Source organism: Hippopotamus amphibius, chromosome 9 (genome assembly GCF_030028045.1).
Source record: "Hippopotamus amphibius kiboko isolate mHipAmp2 chromosome 9, mHipAmp2.hap2, whole genome shotgun sequence".
Lineage (NCBI taxonomy): Eukaryota > Metazoa > Chordata > Mammalia > Artiodactyla > Hippopotamidae > Hippopotamus > Hippopotamus amphibius.
Window position 1 is genome coordinate 95,007,626 of NC_080194.1, and position 21,385 is coordinate 95,029,010.

Here is a 21,385-nt window from a genome sequence, read left to right on the forward strand (position 1 = left end):
ATTAATAATCTGCCTGCCAATGCAAGGGACGCAGGTTCGACCCCTGGTCGGAGATGATCCCATATACTGCAGAGCAACTAAGCCCGTGCACCACAACTACTGAGCCTACACTCTAGAGCCCACAAGCCACTACTGAAGCACACGTGCTGCAACTACTGAAGCCCTCATGTCTAGAGCTTGTGCTCCACAAAAAGAGAAGCCACTGCACTGAGAAGCCCTTTCACTGCAACAAAGAGTAGCCCCCACTTGCCACAACTAGAGAAATCCCATGCACAGCAAGGAAGAACTAACACAGCCAAAACAAAAACAAAAACAAACAAAAATGCTGCTGATGTTGATGTGTTTTTTAGTAGTTGCCTATGTGATTTTTATACTTTCTTATAACTTTACAAAGGTAGGAAGAGTTTTCTCCACTTTGATTTGAAGGTCCCAGCTGTATGACACATCTGAAGCCAGTCCCAGACAGCCAATCCTTTCCCTCCTTGCCCACTCCAACTCTGCTCTTTCTTTTCCCCTTCCCAACCTAATTTCTGAGGGATTGTGGACACTCATCATTTCCATTTCCTCACTTCCCATTTATCTTCAATGCATTCTATTCAGGATCTCACCTCTCATATGCCCCCCAAATGGCCCTTGTTAAGGCCACAAATGACTTCCTTGTCATTACACCCAGGTGCATTACTGGACTATGTAAATCAGTTTTAAATTTTGTCTTTCATTCTTTTTTTTTTTTTTTTGCCTTTGCTATCTTTTTCACACAAAAGTTGTTTTTAAAATAATAGTTTCCCTTATTGTGTCTGGATGTTACATCATAGTTAGAAAAGTTTTTCCCACTCTAAGGTTATACAGGAATTATACCTACATGTTCTAATTTTTTTTACTTGCATACTTCCACTTTTTATACTTAAATACCCCACCCACTAGCAATTTATCCTGTTGAATGGTATGAGGTATCTTAATTTGTTTTATCTTAACTTCCTTTTTCCAGTTATCCCAATCCCCTTGCTAAAAATTCCATCTTATACCCCCACTGATTTTGAGTGCTACCTCTACAACATGCTACATTTGTATATATAATGAGGTCTAGTTTTGATTTTTAATTCTGTTCCATTGTCTATTTATTCATGCACCAATACTACCCCACCTTAATAATAAAGATTTTATGAATGTTTTAATATCTAGTAGGACTAAATCTAACCCATACCTATAACCCCTGCTTTCTTTTTTAATGGTATCTAATAAATTTTTATGTCAAATTTTTAAACTAAACATACAAAATTTTTAAATGGCAACTAATAAATTTTCATGCCAAGCCTTTTAACAAAATCCACAAATTGATTATAAAAATTGAACAAACATAAATGTCTTGTGTATAAACTTTGAAGAGAAAGTTTAAATTTCTACATTATTCTGTTTAATCAAATACTTGAGGAATTTTAGTTACTGCTGAGGAGCAGTTGATACACTTCTAAATTAATTGAATTACGCAAATAGTATCACAATTAAGGTTCCAGCAATCTTCAGTCATCCACAAACGTTAACCATCCAGGCCCTTCATTCTTCATCCATCTCCTGTATCTCTTCCATCTAGGGTCATTTGCCAGTCTTTTCTTTAGTTCTTCTTCTTCTTCTTGTTTGTAGACCTCATAATTCTCCTTTATCCAAAGCTCCCGTTTAAGAAAAGTTTCTTTCTGATGATCTTCTAGACTATCAGTCTGACACTTCGACATCTTCATAGGCTTACGTATGATATATGCTTTCTTCTTCCCCATACTCTTTGCCTTTGATGTTATAATGATAGATCCACCAGCAAAACCAGACTATATATGAGCACAGGTGAAAAGGAGCTAAGAGAATTTGAAACAGGAAAAGGTCGCGGATCTGGGGTTTCTGAGAGCCTCCCTTTATATCTATTTTACTTTTTATAATGTTCTTTATGATGTTCTCCTCCTCAACACGAATCTCCTCTTTGGACTTTTTGTTTCTGCCCTTCTCTTTGGCTTTTCTCAGCAATCCCTGCTGCCTGGCAATCACCATGGCTTGGATACAGTACTTGGGCACTGTGGCCAGGTAGCTGATTGCCTTGTCATAGCTGTTCCACCAGCTGAAAAACTGAAACACTGAAATGGTGCACACACTGACCAAAATCACAACTCTCACATCCACTTTAGGGGCGAAGCGCCTGCTGTAGCAGTGGGAGTAATGGCTGTAGTACTCTTCTGGGTGATCCAGCATGTAATCAATCTTTTCGAGTTTCTTCATCCTTTCAATAAGGTAGTACTTTTTCTTTCAACAATTTTGTGGATCTTAAGGTCCCAGGGTCAGGAGATTCCAACTTCTTTCCAAAACCAAAACCTTTACACTTGTTTCCTCCTGCTCTCGGGTCCTGAGCCTTGACAAGCAGGGCAATAATCGCCTCCTTTCTAATCTCTACAGGAAAAAATGGTGCTTCTGCTGGTGTCCACGCCATTCTCAATCCTCTTGGGCATATGTAGGAGGACTACGAGTCTCGTAGGCGGTGCCACCACCAGGAAGGCGTCTTTGGAGCTCTGCAGCATCCGTCCGGGGCCCTCGTCGCCGGGCTCGAGGCTGTAGCGGTCGGGGAGGTAGCGCGGAGCCAGGTGGCCTTAGGCCCGCGCGTCTCCGCCTCGCCCGCCATGCGGCTCACACCCAGCACCTCACAGCAGTCGCTCCTGCCGCAGTAGAGCCATTTCACCAGGGCCGCCGCAGGCCGCGCCAGCCGCAGGGGCGACAGCAGCACCAACCATTGCCGGCCAGCAGCCCCGGCTCCCCGGCGTGGAGCGATGGGCTCCGCTAGCCCAGCAGCACCCGAGCACTTTCCGAGGAGCTCCCTGCTTGGCGGCAGGCCCCAGGTTCACGTCAGCACGCGGCGCCTCCGCGCAGGCGCAGGCGCAGGCGCACCCGCACCCGACAGGGCAGCCTCAACCACTTCCTTCACGACCCTTGCTAGGGAAGCAGGACGCTTCAGCCCCCAAGCCGCTTGCAGTTTGTCTGTGAACATGTTCCTAGTTCCAGCGGCTAGAGGATTTGTCCTCAGTCGGACGGACCTAAAGGATATCTCTGTCTGAGGTTCACTTAACCAGTGTATGCAGAGCGCTTTACTGTCCACAGTACCCTTCTCACGCAATCTTTTATGTATCATGACTTCATCTGCTGCCATTGGTAGTCTGGCTCTCTTGGTTATCAACTTCAAGATGCGTGCCCAGGGTTTTAAAGCTGGGTTTCAGCCCGGGGCTCCGTCTCACCAACTCCATTCTGCTTTTCCAATAGGAAGCTCAACTTAGAGACTCTAGGCGCTCTCTGCCTTACAGTTCATGGCCATCTAGTTTCGGGTTTCTTACCCTCTGCGCTATTGACATTTGGACTGGATGATTCTTTGCCTTGTAGGTACTGTCTTATACATTGTATGATGTTTAGCAGTATCTCTGGCCTCCATACACTAGATGCCACTAGTACCGCCACCACAATCCTAACAATCAAAAATGTATCCACAGATTCTCGAAAGTGTTCTGAGGGTATGGCTGCCAGAAGAGATGTAGGTCGCTCAGTTATATTTGAACTTCAGATAAACACTTTTTTTTAGTATATTATTTCCCAAGTATTTCATGGGACTCTATAGCAACATGAAGAACTTTATGTCAAAAAAGGTTGTTTCTATCATTTGCTCAGTAAATATTTCTTGAGTCTTTACTATGAACTAGACAGTGTTGTAGGCTCTGGGGACATAGTGGTGAGCAAGGTAGATGAGGTACTTTTTTTTCTTTTTTTTTTTTTGAGATGTATCTTTTTATTTATTTTAACTTTTTATTGGAGTACAGTTGATTTACAATGTTGTGTTAGTTTCTGCTGTACAGCAAAGTGAATCACTTATGCATATACATATATCCACTCTTTTGTAGATTCTATTCCCTTATAGGTCATTACAAAGCATTGAGTAGAGTTCCCTGTGCTATACAGTAGGTTCTTATTAGCTATCTATTTTACATATGGTAGAGTGTATATATCAATCCTAATCTCCCAGTTTGTCCCTCCCCCCCTTTCCCCTTGGTAACCATAATTTTGTTTTTTGCATCTGTCACTCTATTTCTATTTTGTAAATAGATTCATTTGTACCATTTTTTCAGATTCCACATATAAGTGATATCATATATTTGTGTTTGTCTGACTTACTTCAGTCAGTATGACAATTCTAGGTCCCACCATGTTGCTGCTAATGACATTATTTCATTGTTTTTTAAGGCTGAGTAATATTCCATTGTATATATATATGCCACATTTTCTTTATCCATTCCTCTGTTGATGGACATTTAGGTTGCTTCCATGTCTTGGCTATTGTAGATAGTGCTGCAGTGAACATTGGGGTGCATGTATCTTTTTGAAGTATGGTTTTTTTCTGATACATGCCCAGGAGTGAGATTGCTAAATCATATGGTAGTTCTATTTTTAGTTTTTAAAGGAACCTCCATACTGTTTTCCATTGTGGCTATACCAATTTACATTCCCACCAACAGTGTAGGAGTGTTCCCTTTTCTCCACACCCTCTCCAGCATTTATTGTTTGTAGATTTTTTGGTGATGTCCATTCTAACTTGTGTGAGGTGAAACCTCATTGTAGTCTTGATTTGCATTTCTGTAATAATTAGTGCCGTTTAGCATCTTTCATGTGCTTTTTGGCCATCTGTATGTCTTCTTGGAGAAATGTCTATTTAGACCTTTCACCCATTTTTTGATTGGGTTGTCTGTTTTTTTGATATTGAGCTACATGAGCTATTTGTGTGTGTATATATATATATATTTTAAAGCTCTTTATTGGAATATAATTGCTTTACATTGTTGTGTCAATTTTTGAGGTACATCAAAGTGAATCAGATGTATTTATACATATATACCCATATCCCCTTCTTCCCACAATTCCTTCCCACACTCCCTATCCTGGCCCTCTAAGTCATCACCCATCATCGAGTTTATCGCCCTATGTTATGCAGGAACTTCCCACGAGCTATCTGTTTTACATTTGGTAGTGTATATATGTCAACGCTACTCTCTCTCTTCGTCCCAGCTTACTCTTTGCACCCACCCCCCACCCTGTGTCCTCAAGTCCTTTCTCTACATCTGCATCTTTATTCTTGCCCTGTCACTGGGTTCATCAGTACCAATTTTTGTTTTTTTAGATTCCATATTTATGAGTTAGCATATGGTATTTGTTTTTCTCTTTCTGGCTTACTACACTCTGTATGACAGACTCTAGGTTTATCCACCTCATTACATATAGTTCAATTTCATTCCTCTTTAGGGCTGAGTAAAATTCCATTGTGCCACATCTTCTTTATCCATTCACCTGTTGATGGGCATTTAGGTTGCTTCCATGTCCTGCTATTGTAAACAGTGCTGCAATGAAAACTATGGTACATGTTTCTTTTTGGATTATGGTTTTCTCAGGGTATATGCCCAGTAGTGGGATTACTGGGTCATATGGTAGTTCTATTTTTAGTTTTTTAAGGAACCTCCAAACTGTTTTCCATAGTGGCTGTACCAAACTACATTCCCACCAACAGTGCAGAAGGGTTCCCTTTTCTCCACACCTCTCCAATATTTATTGTTTCTGGATTTTTTGTTGATGGCCATTCTGACCGGTGTGAGGTGATACCTCCTTGTGGCTTTGACTTGCATTTCTCTAATGATTAGTGATGTTGGGTATTTTTTCATGTGTTTATTAGCCATCTGCATGTCCTCTTTGGAGAAATGTCTATTTAGGTCTTCTGCCCATTTGTGGATTGGGTTATTTGCTTTTTTGGTATTAAACTGCATGAGCTGTTTGTATATTTTGGAGATTTTTCCTTTGTCCATTGCTTCACTGGCAAATGTTTTCACCCATTGTGAGGGTTGTCTTCTTGTCTTGTTTATGGTTTCTTTCACTGTGCAAAAGCTTTTGTTTCATTAGGTCCCATTTGTTTATTCTTGATTTTATTTCCATTTTTCTAGGTGAAGGGTCAAAAAGGATTTTGCTTTGGTGTATGTTACAGACTGTTCTGCCTATGTTTTCCTCTAAGAGCTTTACACTCTCTGTCCTTACATTTAGGTCTTTAATCCATTTTGAGTTTATTTTTGTGTATGGTGTTAGTAAGTGTTCTAATTTCATTCTTTTACATGTAGCTGTCCAGTTTTCCCAGCACCACTTATCAAAGAGGCTGTCTTTTTGCCATTGTATATTCTTGCCTTCTTTGTCAAAGATAAGGTGCCCATATGTGCGTGGATTTATCTCTGGGCTCTCTATGGTGTTCCATTGATCTATATTTCTGTTTTTGTGCCAGTACCATAGTGTCTTGATCACGGCCGCCTTGTAGTATAGCGTGAAGTCAAGGAGCCTGATTCCTCCAGCTCCGTCTTTCCTTCTCAAGATTGCTTTGGCTATTTGGGGTCTTTTGCATTTCCATACAAATCATAAATTTCTTGTTCTAGTTCTGTGAAAAGTGCCATTGGTAATTTGATAAGGATTGCACTGAATCTGTGAATTGTTTTGAGTAGGATAGTCATTTTCACAATGTTGATTCTTCCAATCCAAGAACATGGTATGTCCCTCCATCTGTTTATATCGTCTGATTTCTTTCATCAGTGTCTTATAGTTTTCTGCATACAGGTCTTTTGCCTCCTCGGGCAAGTTTATTCCAAGGTATTTTATTCTTTTTCTTGCAATGGTGAATGGGAGTGTTTCCTTAATTTCTCTTTCTGCTCTTTCGTTGTTAGTGTATAGGAATGCAAGAGATTTCTGTGCACTAATCTTGTATCCTGCTACTTTATTAAATTCATTGATTAGTGCTAGCAGTTTTCTGGTAGGATCTTTAGGGTTTTCTATGTATACTATCATGTGATCTGCAAAGTGACAATTTTACTTCTTCTTTTCCAACTTGGATTCCTTTTATTTCATTTTCTTCTCTGATTGCTGTGGCTAAAACTTCCAAAATTATGTTGAATAATAGTGTTGAGAGTAGGCCCTTGTCTTGTTCCTGTCCTTAGGGGGAATGGTTTCAGTTTTTCACCATTTAGAATGATGTTGGCTGTTGGCTTGTCATATACAGCTTTTATCATGTTGAGGTAACTTCATTCTATGGCAACTTTCTGGAGAGTTTTAATCATAAATGGATGTTGAACTTTTTCAAAAGCTTTTTCTGCATCTATTGAGATTATCATACAGTTTTATCCTACAATTTATTAATATAATGTACCACATTGATTGATTTGCATATAGTGAAGAATCCTTACATTCCAGGGATAAACCCCACTTGATCATGGTGTATGATCTTTTCAATGTGCTGTTGGATTCTGTTTGCTACTATTTTGTTGCGGATTTTTGCATCAATATTCATCAGTGATGTTGGCCTGTAATTTTCTTTTTTGTGTGTGACATCTTTGCCTGATTTTGGTATCAGGGTGATGGTGGCCTCGTAGAATGAGTTTGGGAGTGTTCCTCATTCTGCTATATTTTGGAATAGTTTGAGAAGGACAATTGTTAGCTCCTCTCTAAATGTTTGATAAAATTTGCGTGTGAGGCCATGTGGCCCTGGGCTTTTGTCTGTTGTGAGATTTTTAATCATGGTCTCAATTTCCATACTTGTGATTGGTCTGTTCATATTTTCTATTTCTTCCTGGTTCAGTCTTGGAAGACTGTACTTTTCTAAGAATTTATCCATTTCTTCCAGGTTATCCAATTTATTGGCATAGAGTTGCTTGTAGTAGCCTCTCATGATCTTTTGTATTTCTGCAGTGTCGGTTGTAACTTCTCCTTTTTCATTTCTAATTCTGTTGATTTGCATCTTCTCCCTTGTTTTCCTGATGAGTGTGGCTAATGGTTTATCAATTTTATTTATCTTCTCAAAGAACCAGGTTTAGTTTTATTTATCTTTACTATTGTTTCCTTCATTTCTTTTCATTTATTTCTGATCTGATCTTTCCTTCTGCTCACTTTGGGGTTTTTTGTTGTTCTTCTTCTTCTTTCCCTAATTGTTTTAGGTGTAAACATGGGTTGTTTATTCCAAATTTTTCTTGTTTCTTGAGGTAGGATTGTATTTCTATAAATGTGGGAAGACATTCAGAAGTCTTTCTGAAACCTTGTAAGTGTTACTAAAAGTAATTAAAGTATGTGGGCCGAGTGACTGGATGCAGAATGTCCTGCTTGAGCAGTGGAGGAACTAAGGGTGCTGGGCATGGAGACCATGGGGGCATAGGCTACCGTGGAAACAGAATATTGACCCTCTCTGGGGGCGCAGCCCCTTTCTCACTTGCACACCTCATATCACCCTGTTTGGCCCTGGAGGATGGCTGGTTAGCCAGAGACGGGTAAGATTCCTCAGGGGAGGAACAACCTAAGACAGGCACAGTCACAGAGGGGCCAACAGGGGTGGGGCATAGACCCTTAATCCTTCTGAGAGAGGTCTCCTGCCCCCAGGGCTGCTTTGCTCTCCACACTCAGCTCAAATCCACGCCCAGCTCAAATCGGACCCAGGAGGCAAACAAAGATCATTGCCCCAGTCATGTGAGGCCTTTGTTTATTTCAAAGATAACCTTGTTTGTGTGACTAAACTGGGAGTGTTAGACCCTTAGGCTATGCCAAGAACTCAATAAAAGCAATGTGGGATCAATCAGCAAGGCTCTTGATCCTAGAGGTCTTGAGTCCCCCGGTCGCCTCTTTCTCTTAAATCTGTGTCTGTGTTTTCTTGAAGCTTGCGGCACCCGACACTCGCCTCGAGTCGCTGAGCTGGTCTCGGCATATAAACTTCCCTCTTAGGAGTGCTTTTGCTCTGTCCCATAGGTTTTTGCATTCTTGTGTTTTCATTGTCATTTGTTTCTAGATATTTTTTTGATTTCCTCTTTGATTTCTGCAGTGACTTCTTGGTTGTTTAATAGCATATTGTTTAGCCTCCATGTGTTTGTATTTTTTACAGTTTTTTTTCTGTAATTGATATCTAGTTTCATGGCGTTGTGGTCAGAGACGATGCTTGATACAATTTCAATTTTCTTGAATACACCAAGATTTGATTTGTGACACAAGATGTGATCTATCCTGAAAAATGTTCCATGTGCACTTGAAAAGAAAGTGTATTCTGTCGTTTTTGGATGGAATGTCCCATAAATATCAATTAAGTTGAGATGGTTTAATGTGTCATTTAAAGCTTGTGTTTCCTTATTTATTTTCTGTTTGGATGATCTCTCCATTGATGTAAGTGGGGTGTTAAAGTCTCCTACTATTATTGTGTTTCTGTGGATGTCCCCTTTTATGGCTGTTAGCATTTGCTTATGTATTGAGGTGCTCCTATGTTGAGTGCATCAATATTTACAACTGTTATATGTTCTTCTTGGATGGATCCCTTGATTATTATGTAGTGTCCTTCCTTGTCTCTTGTAATAGTCTTTACTTTAAAGTCTAATTTGTCTGATATGAGTATTGCTACTCCAACTTTCTTTTGACTTCAATTTGCGTGGAATATCTTTTTCCACCTCCTTACTTTCAGTCTATATGTGTCCCTTGGTCTGAAGTGAGTTTCTTGTAGACAGCATATGTAAGGCTCTTGTTTTTGTATCCATTCAGCCAGTCTGTGTCTTTTGGTTGGAGCATTTAATCCATTTACATTTAAGGTTATTATTGACACGTATGCCCCTATTACCATTTTCTTAACTGTTTTGGGTTTGTTTTTGTAGGTCTTTTCCTTCTCTTGTGTTTCCTGCCTAGAAAAGTCCCTTTAGCAATTGTTGGAAGGCTGGTTTGGTGGTGCTGAATTCTCTTCACTTTTGCTTGTCTGTAAAGCTTTTGATTTCTCTGTCAAATCTGAATGAGATTCTTGCTGGGTAGAGTATTCTTGGCTGTAGGTTTTTTCTCTTTCAGGACTTTCAGTATATCCTCCCATTCCCTTCTGACCTGCAGAGTTTCTACAGAAAGATCAGCTGTTATCCTCATGGGTTTTCCCTTATATGTTATTTGTTGCTTTTCTCTTGCTGATTTTAATATTTTCCCTTTGTGTTTAATTTTCATTAGCTTGATTAATATGTGCCTTGGTGTATTTCTCCTTGGTTTTATTCTGTATGGGACTCTCTGAGCTTGAAGAAACAGCATCTTTATGGTGTTAAGTTTTTCTATTCACAAACATACATCCTTTACATTATCTCAAGTCTAATTTTGTTTCCTTCAGTAATGTTTTGTGAGTTTTCCTCAAATAAGTGTTAGAGATTCATGTTAAGTTTATACCTAAGTATTTTACTGTCATTTTGTTATCATATATAAGGTCATCTTTTTTACTTTACCTTCCCTCTGGTTTTCATCTGTATATATAAATGCTAAGGAGGTTTTTTTGTTTGTTTTGTTTTTAAAGACTTTATATTTTATAGAAGTTTTAGGTTCACAACAAAACTGAAAAGAATGTACAGTGATTTCCCATATGCCCCTGGTCATGCATAGCTTCCCCATTATCAGCATCACTCACCAGAGGGTACATTTGTAACCAAGGATGAACTTATCCTGACACATCATAATCACCCAAAGTCCTTAGGTTTTACCTAATTTACCTTAGGGTTCACTTGTGGTGGTGTACATTCTATAGGCTTGGACAAATGTATAATGACACATATCCATCATTATAATATCATTCAGAATGTATTCACAGCCCTAAAAACCCTTTGGACCTGCTTACTCAACCCTCTCCCTACTCTGGGACCCACTGGTCTTTTTATTTTCTCTATAGTTTTGCCTTTTTCAGAATATCAGGTAATTGAAATCACAGGGTATGTAGCCTGTTCAGATTGGCTTCTTTCAATTAGTAATATGCATTTAAATATTCTCCATGCCTTTTCATGACTCAATAGTTCACTTCTTTTCCATGCTGAATAATATTCCATTGTCTGGATGTAGCACAGTTTATTTAGCCTTTCACTTACTAAGGGGCATCTTGGTTGGTTCCATGTTCTGGCAATTATTAATAAAACTACTATAGACATCCATGTGTGAGTTTTTCTGTGGACATATTTTCATGGGCTATTTTTTTACATTAATTTTATTACCTGCTATTTTACTAAATTCTTTATTGTTTGACCTTTTTCCATTGATACTTTGACATTTTCCAGATAATCATTGCATCTGAAAATAAATATTATTTTAACTCTTCCTTTCCAATTCTAATGTCTCTAATTGTTTTCTCTTGTCTTATTGCATTAACTATGCCCCCAACCCAATGTTAAATAGTAGTGGAATAATGGATATGCTTCTCTTGTTCCTGATTTTGGCAGCAAAGCTGCCAATGTTTCCCCTTAAGTCAGATGCTGGCTTTTGAGCTAAACTATATTTCCTATGTGCAGAGAAGATCCACAATTTTGTGTGTGTGTTTTTAACAGGAATCAGTACTAATTATCTCAAAGTCCTTTTGTGCATCAATGGAGACAACTGCATGATTTTTCTCATTAGTTGTATTAATATGATGCCTTATTTTAAAGGAGTTGCTAAAACAGATCCAAATTTATATTCCTAGAATAAAACTCTCTGGGTAATGATATATTATTTACTTTAATGTTCATTTGGATTCTATGGGCCAATATTTTATTTATGATTTCTGCATATATATATATATGTATGTACATATGTATATACATATACATAGGAGATTTGTCTATTGTCCCCCATATACTTATTTATTCAATCATTTACTTACTTCAGTGTTGACTTAATGGATATTTATTTTAAACCAAGATCTGGGCACTGAGCGTGTTTGTTATGATTGGGGTGTCTTTTATTCTAGACCTCCTTTAGAACACATAGCTCAGAAATATGTATGATACTAACCAGAAATATGCATATATCTGTAATTTGTGTATATACAAATGTATAAAATCTGAATCTATAATAAGCTAAACATGAGTTCATACTGATACTTCTCTCATCCATTACCACATGGTTCACTCCTTCCTTCCTCTCTTGCTTATCTGTAGCCTCCTACTCCAACGGTAAGAAATCTGGCTCCCACCAGCTGTCATCCACTTGCTTATCCATTCAATCCCATTATATATTTACAAAATGGCTTTCTGAATTGTTAACAAAGAGTACAGTGCTTATATGCAATTCCCTTTGCCTTTAGTCCTATAGTCTCCACCACTCATTTCCAAAGTTACTTAGGTCACTAACACTGCCCCATCCCCTTCAGTGAGGTTAGGTCATACATTTGTAACACAGTTGGATTTTGTCACACTCTATGTTCCATCCTTGATTTTTTTTTAAGTTTTGCATATATTATGGTTCACTGTTTGTGCCATAAGTTTGCATGGGGTTTTGCATAGTGTCATGTATCTACCACCACAATATCATACAGAATTATTTTATTGCCCCAGAAAAATCCCCTGTGCTTAGGATTTTTAGGGCAGGAAAAATACTTTGTAAGATACTACAATGATGGATGTATGTCATTACACATTTGTCCTAATCCATAGAGTGTACAATACCAAGAGTGAACCCTAAGGTAAACTATGGACATTGGGTGGTTATGTTGTGTTAATGCAGGTGCATCAATTGTAACAAATGTACCACCCTGGTGGGGGATGTTGATAATGCGGAGGCTGTGCATGCATGGGGTAGGGAGCATATAGGAAATGTCTATACTTTTTGCTCAATTTTGCTGTGAACTTAAAATTGCTCTAGAAAAAATTAAATCTTAAAAATTTTCTCTTTATTCCCCTTAAATAGTGTGCTTCACCTATTCATCCCTCTCCCCTCCCCCAACCCTTTTCAATCACTGACTAGCTTTCCATCTCTATAGTATTTTTCCAGAATTTCATATTAATGCAATCATATAGTGTGTAGCCTTTTAACACTGGCTTTTTTATCTTAGCTATTTGCATTTAATTTTTATCCATGTTCTTTCATGGATTAATAGCTCTTTTTTTTTTTAAATCACTGAATAGCATCACACTGTATGAATGTACTACAATTTGTTTATACATTTATACCTGCTGAAGGACTCTTGGTTGCTTCCAGTTTGGGGCAATTATGAATAAAACTGCTATAAACATTCATGTGCAGGTATTCATGTGGACATAATTTTTCAAATCAGTTGGATAAATATGTAAATTTTGAAGTCTGTGCCTATGTTCATGTTTTGCATATGGACATCTAATTGTTCCAGCACTATTTGTTGAAAGAACTATCATTTTTCCATTAATTGCCTTTGTCAAATATAAGTGAGTTATATTTATATAAGCTTATTTCACAGCTCTCTTTTCTGTTCCTGTGATCAATGTGTCCACTCTTTCACCTATATCACATTGTTTTGATAATGGCAGCTTTATAGTAAGTCTTGAAATAAAATACTGTGAGTCCTCCAACTTTGTTCTTCCTTTACAGAATTGGGCTGGCTACACTAGTTCCTTTGCCTTTCCATACAAATTTTAGGATCAGTTTGTTAATATCTACAAAGCAGTTTGTTGGGATTTTGACTGAAATTGCATTGAGTCCATAGATCAATTTGGAAAGAACTGACATCATAACAATAGTGAGTCTTCTAATCCATGAATATGACTATCTCTCCATTTATTTACATCTTTTATTTCTTCCATCAGTGTTTTGTAGTCTTCCACATATAGATTCTGAACATATTTTGTTAGATTTATACCTAGGTACTTCACCTTTAGTCAGTGCTATTATAAATTTTTTTAAATTTCAAATTCTAATTGTTCATTGCTAGTATACTGAAAAACAATTGAAATTTATATCTTGGCCTTGTATCCTGTGACCATGCAATAATGACTTATTAGTTACATTTTTTTTTTGTAGATTCCTTGAGGTTTTCTACATAGACAATTATGTCATGTGAATAAAGACAGTTTTATTTCTTCAATTACAATTTGTATAACTTTTATTTCCTTTTCTTATCTTATTGCACTGTTAGGACTTCCAATACAATGTGGGATAGGAGTGATAAGAGAGGGCATTCTTACCTGGTCTCAATCTTGAGAGTAAATGTTAAATCTCTCATAAGACTAAGTATCATCCTTTTATTTCTTAATCTTTCTGAATCTATGTTTCAAGCGTGTATCTTATACAGAGCCTAGCGTTGGACTTTGCTTTGTTAAATAATCTGAAAATAGTTTGCAATTGGTGGGATAAGTTTATTTCTAGCTATTGATGTGATAAATATGTTTGGCATTCAGTTATAATATTGTTTTATGTTATCATACATACTCATGTTTTTATAGGGTGTATTTGCTCTTCTATTTTTTAATATTCTTCCTGTCACTTAGTAAAGTTTATATTTTTGTTCTCATAGTTACTTTTATTCTAATCCTTTTATATAACTTTTTTTCTCTTGGTTCATGTTCATTGGTCCCTTACAATGAGTATATTGAAATTAGTTGGTAACTTTATTTTGTCCAAACCCTGTCTCTTCCTCATCTGATTTGAAGTAATATTCTTTTATTCCAGCTAATGACTCTAAGGCAATCAGCAAAATAATTCTTCTTTTAATATCTCTGTTCATTCTCCAACCATTTTCATTGCTGTAATGCACCTACCTTGTCAGAGCACTCAGCCATTGCATACTACACTTTATACCATGTAAGCATTATTTCCATTTATTTCTTTAAGTAAATATATATTTAATTCCTACCACAAATCCTTATATCAAACTCTCCAATCATTTTAGTTATTTGAAGCTCATTCTGTTTAATAGATTCCTTAGAATCGTCCCTGAATTCTAATGTGTTCATAAGAATTTATCTGTGGTTTTTAAATTGAAGGTCAAATTGTCTTATTATAAGATTTCTGGCTTATATTTTCCCTTTTCAAGTTTCTTAAACATTTTACTCCATTGACTTCTGACATAAAGTGTTGACATCAAAGATCAAAGAACACAGAATTTAAATAAAAGACATAAACATAAATGAGATGCTTTATAAGGAACAATCTACAAAAAAAGGTGTAATAATCTACATTTTCCTGTTTCTAGCAAAAAACATCTCAAAATACAAAAGCAAACCATCAAAATTACAAGCTAAAATTGATACAGCCACAGCCATAGTGGGAAATTTTATTATTTCTTTCAGAAATTATAAATCAACAGATCTAAAATTAGTAAATAAATATACATAAGGCATGAACACAATTGGTAAGCATACACTTGAGCCAACAGATAAACACTGAGAAGTAGGGAGGAAATTTAGCATGGCAGTTTAAGGGATACATTTTTATTTCAGATATTGTTTTGTTCTACTATAAAATTTCTGTTTTTTTTTTTTAAACATTTCTCTAACTTTGCTGAGATTTTTTTATCTTTCCATTCAACAATATAATTTTCTTTACTTCACTGAGCATAGTTACAATAGCTGTTCCAACATCTACGTTATCTGAGTTGGGTTCCATTAACTGTCTTTTCCTGTGGGAAAGATTACATTGTTCTGGCTCCTCCAGTGCTAAGTACTTTGGATTGACATTGTGACTGTTATGTTTTGGAGTCTGTGGGTTCTGTTTTACTCCTCAGAGTTGTGTTGATATTTTTGTTGTGGCAGGCAATTAACTTGGTTCAACTCAAACTGCAAAATCTGTCTCACCTGTAGTTGGAAGTAACTCAAGTGCCAGTTGAGTTATGTTGGCTTTAGCTGCAAACTGCTTTGTGTCTACCACATACATGTGCTTCAGGAGTCAGTAGAGATTCGAGCAGAGTTCATACTCAGAACTGAGGGGGTCCCCTTCTCTGACTCTCTCTGTTCTGGGATTTCATCCTCTTTCTGGTGACTGTCATTGCCGCAGAGTCAGCTCTAAGTTGTTCAACCCATTAAAAAAGTGGTGGGTTTCTGTTAGCTGCCCTGTGTTTCTCTGTGGACTGCCCTCAGGCTAAAGCTTCAAAAACAGGAAATTTGCTTCTTGATAGCTCCTTCTTCCAAGCTTCAGCTCCCTTCCAAAATTTGCCTGCTTCTGATCACTCTCCATAGCCTTCAGGTTCTTGTTTTTGGTATTTTATTCAGAGTTGATCATTGTCATCTGAAGGAAAGTCACTCTACCACAGCTACTTGGTCACATATGAGGCAGAACTCTTTTTCACTTTACTTTTATTATGTTCTTCATCCACTCTTCACACATACTCATTCCCTTTTGCCCATAGTCACTCATTTCAAACTATTATTCCTAATGATATTCCAGTTCTTATTCAATACATATACTTAGATATATATGTAACTTTGAAAGGAATACAGTATTGTGTTGGTGTATTTTAATTTACATAAATGGTTTCTTAATTTTTTATTCAAAAATTTTTATATGTAATCATGTTACTGTATATAAATCTAGTTCATGTGTGTATTCTAGAGCTGTGTGTATTCTGCTGCAGGAACATACAAAGTTTAACTTACCATTCTTCTAGGGAAACTGCATCCATCTCTTTCCTAATGTGCCTAATGATGTGATAAACATTTTATACAAGCTTGTAATTTATATTCATTGCCTATTTTTCTATTAGGTTTATTAATATTTTCTTTTTTATTTTCAGTAGTAAGTTTTATATTCTACATAAGAATTCTTTATTAGTTTCAGATGTTGCATATATATATATTTCCCTAGTCTGCTATCTGTTAACCTTCTCTATGGTGTCCTTTATTGAATTAACCTTTAAATTTTGAGTAATTGAATATATCATATAAACACTTTTTCTTATAGTATCTACTTTGGTGATGTTAAGAAATACTTCCTCATCTGAGGTCATAAACAATAAACTTCTTTATATTGCATTATATTTCATATGATATTCATATTTAGGTCTTTAATTCATTTGCACTTTTTGTATGTAGTGTGAGATAGAAATCTGTTTTTTTCAATTTGTCACAAGTGAGACAATGTTCCCAATACAATTCATGAAATATGATTTTCTGATTTGATGTTACCCTTAACATATATTAAACTGCCAAATATAAGTAGGTCTATTTCTAGAGTTTTGATTCTATTTGATTGAGAATTAATTAGAAATACGTAGAATTTTAGCAGAAGGGGGTCAAGATGGCTGAGTAGGAGGACATGGACGATTCCCACATAAAAATACTCCCTCAACATCACAGTAGATAACTGTGACATAGAGTGACAGATTGGATAAACAAAACAAGAACCTACAATATGCTATAAGAAACTGCCTACAGGGACTCACTTCAGAGCAAATGACACACACAGACTGAAAGTGAGGGGATGGAAAAAGATATTTCACGCAAATGGAAATAACAAGAAAGTGGGGGTGGCACTACATCTGACAAAATAGAATTTAAAACAAAGTCCATAAAGAAAGAAAAGAAGGACATTATATAATGATAAAGTGATCAATACAAGAAGAGGATATTACACTCACTAACATATATGCATCCAATATAGGTGCACTCAAATATATAAAACAAATACTAACAGGTATAAAGGGAGAAATTAACAGGAATACAATAATAGTAAGAGACTTAAAACCCCACTGACATCAGTGGACAGATCTTCCAGACAGAAAATCAATAAGGCACAGAGGTCCTAAGTAACACAATACATCAGTGGGACTTAATTGATACCTACAGGACACCACATCAAAAAAAAAAAAAAGAAAAGAATAAACATTCTTTTAAAGCATGCATAGTACGTTCTCTAAAACAGACCACATACTAGATCACAAAACAACCCTCAACAAATTTAAGAGGATAGAAATTGTTTCAAGTATCTTTTCTGACCACAGTGGTGTAAAACTAGAAATCAATCACAGAAAGAAAAATGGAAAAAGAAGGAACACATGAAGACTAAATAATATATTACTAAAAAAAACTAATGGGTTGACAATGCAAAGAAGAAATCAGAAAATACCTTAAGATAAATTAAAATAAAAACATAGCCTTACAAAATCTATGTGAAAAAAAAAAACTATGTGAAGCAGCAAAAGCAATTCTAAGAGGGAGGTTCACAGCAACATAGGCCTTCCTCAGGAAACAAGAAAAACATCAAATAAACAATCTCACCTACCACCAAAAAAATTAGAAGAAGAAGAATAAACAAAACTTGAAGTCAGCAGAAGGAAGGAAATAATAAAAATCAGAGGAGAAATGAATAAAATGGAGAGCAAAATAAACAATAGAAAAGATCAATAAAATCAAGAGCTGGTTCTTCAAAAAGATAATTGAAATTGACAAACTTCTAGCCAGGCTCACCAAAAAGAAAAAAGAAAAAACCCAAATAAAATAAGAACTAAAGAAGGAGAAACAGCAACTAATATCACAGAAATACCAAATACCATAAGAGAATACTAGAAATGGACAAGTTTCCAGAAACATACAGCCTGCCAAAACTGAGTCAAGAATAAATGGATAATTTGAACAGACCAATCACTAGAAGTAAAATAGAATCTGTAATTTAAAAACTTCCTGCAAAGAAAAGTCCAGGAATGAACAGTTTCACTGGGAAATTCTACCAAACATACAAAGAACATATAACTATGCTTCTCAAACTATTCCAAAAGACTGAAGAGGAGGGAACACTTCCAAATTCATTCTATGAAGCCACCATCACCCTGATGTCAAAACCAGAAAAAGACATTATACAAAAAGGAAAGTATAGGCCAACATCTTTGATGGATATAGAAAAAAAATCCCCAACCAAATATTAGCAAACCAAATCCAACAATACATAAAAAGGATCATACACCATAATCAAGTTGGATTCATCCCAGGATCACAAGGATCATTCAACATATGTAAATCAATCAATGTAAAACACCACAATAACAAAAGGAAAGACAATAACCACATGATCAACTCAATAGACGCAGAAAAAGCATTTGACAAAATTCAACATCCATTCACATTAAAAATTTTCACCAAAATGGGTATAGAGGGAACATATCTCAACACAATAAAAGCCATTTACAACAAACCCACAGCCAATATAATACTCAACAGTGAAAACCTGAAAGCTTTCCCCCTCAATTCAAGAACAAGACAAGGATGCCCACTCTCACAACTTCTATTTAATATAGTATTGGAAGTCCTAGTCACAGCAATCAGAAAAGAAAAAGAAATAAAAGGTATCCATATTGGAAGAGCTAAAATTGTCACTATTTACAGATGATGTGACACTCTAGAGTACCCTGAAGTCTCCAAACAGAAACTATTAAAATTAATAAATGCATTCAGCAAGGTAGCAGTATACAAGATTAATATACAGAAATATGTTCCATTTCTTTAAACTAACAATGAAATATCAGAAAGAGAAGGTAAAAAAAAAATCCCATTTAAAATCACTAAAAAATACCTAGGAATAAACTTAACCAAGGAGGTGAAAGATCTATATGCTGAAAACTATAAAATATTGATTAAATGAAAACTGAAGATTATTCAAAGAAATGGAAAGATATCCCAAGCTCTTGGATTGGTAGAATTTATATTGTTAAAATGGCCATACTACCCAAAACAATCTATAGATTTAATGCAATCCCTATGAAAATACCCAGGACATTTTTTACAGAACTAGAACAAATAATCCTAAAATTTAAATAGAACCACAAAAGACCCAGAATTGCCAAAGTAACCCTGAGGAAAAACAAAGCTGGAGGCATAACCCTTCCAGACTTCAAACTATACTGCAAAGCTACAGTAATCTAAACTGGGTGGTATCGGTACAAAGATATCATATAGATCAATGGAACAGAATAGAGAGCCCAGAAATAAACCCACACACCTATGGTCAATTAATCTTTGGCAAAGAGGCAAGAATATACAATGGAGAAAAGAAAGTCTCTTCAACAACTGGTGCTGAGAAAGATAGACAGCCACATGTAAATCAATGAAGTTAGAACACTCCCTCACACCAGATACAAAAATGAAAACTCAAAATGGCTTAAAGACTTAAATATAAGACATGATGCCATAAAACTCCTAGATGAGAACATAGGCAAAACATTCCCTGACATAAATCATAGCAATATTTTCTTAGGTCAGTCTCCCTAGGCAATAGAAATAAAAGCAAAAATAAACAAATGGGACCTAATCAAACTTATAAGGTTTTGCATAGCAAAGAAAACCATCAACAAAATGAAAACACTACCTACAGAATGAGAGAAAATATATCCAAATGATGCAATCAACAAGGGCTTAATTTCCAAAATATACAGAGTCATACAACTCAACAACAAAAAAACAAACAACCCAACCAAAAAACTGGGTAGAAGACCTAAGTAGACATTTCTCCAAAGAAGACATACAGATGGCCAACAGGCACATGAAAAGATGCTCAACATCAGTAATCATTAGAGAACTGCAAATGGAAACCTCACACCTATCAGAATGGCTATCATCAAAAAGTCTACAAATAACAAATGCTGGGAATAGGGTGTGGAGAAAAGGGAACACTCCTGTACTGTTGGTGGGAATGTAAATTGGTACAGCCACTATGGAAAACAGTATAGAGGTTCCTTGAAAAACTAAAAATAGAGCTACCATATGATCCAGCAATTCCACTCCTGGGCTTATATCTGGAGAAAACTCTAATTAGAAAAGATACATCCATCCCAACGTTCATAGTAGCACTATTTACAATAGCTAAGACATGGAAATAACCCAAGTACCCATCAACAGATGACTGGATTAAGAAGAGGTGATATATGTATATACAATGGAATATTATTCAGCCATAAAAAAGAATGAAATATTGCCATTTCCAGCAACATGGATACACCTAGAGAATATACTTAGTGAAGTCAGAAAAAGACAAATTTATATGATCTCACTTATATGTGGTATCTAAAAAATAATACAAATGAATCTATACACAAAACAGAAACAGATTCACAGATACAGAAAACAAATTTATGGTTACCAAAAGGGAAAGAGGAGTGGGGACAGGGAGGGATAAATTAGGAGTATGGGATTAACAGATACAGGCTACTATACATAATAGATAAGCAACAAATATTTACTGTACAGCACAGAGAAAATATTCAATATATTGTAATAACCTATAATGGAAAATATATGCATATGGATATAACCAAATCACTTTGCTTTACACCTGAAACACAATATTGTAAATCAACTATACTTCAATTAAAAAAAGAAATACACAGAATTTTAAAATTATTTGAGGGAAAATTAACAAATTTATAATACTAAGCTCTACCATTTTTAACAATGTTAAAGCTTTTCACTCAAAGTATTTTAAAAATGTTCTTCAAAAGAGTTTTCAAAATGACTTTATCAAGGTCAGAGATTATCTTCTATTGTATTTTCTGATGATTATTACCGGTATAGATAAATGCTATTGATTTTTACCTGTTTCTTTTATATCCAGCACCTTGCTGACTCTCTTAATGCCAACAGTTTGCTAACTCTGGTGGGGGTCT

The 21,385-nt window shown here is 36.1% G+C and overlaps 1 pseudogene; it reads right to left on the reverse strand.

Moving 5' to 3' along the window:
- Positions 1-1,520: 1,520 nt before the first annotated feature.
- On the reverse strand, positions 1,521-3,181 carry LOC130860969 (dnaJ homolog subfamily C member 25-like; annotated as a pseudogene).
- Between the last annotated feature and the right edge of the window lie 18,204 nt (positions 3,182-21,385).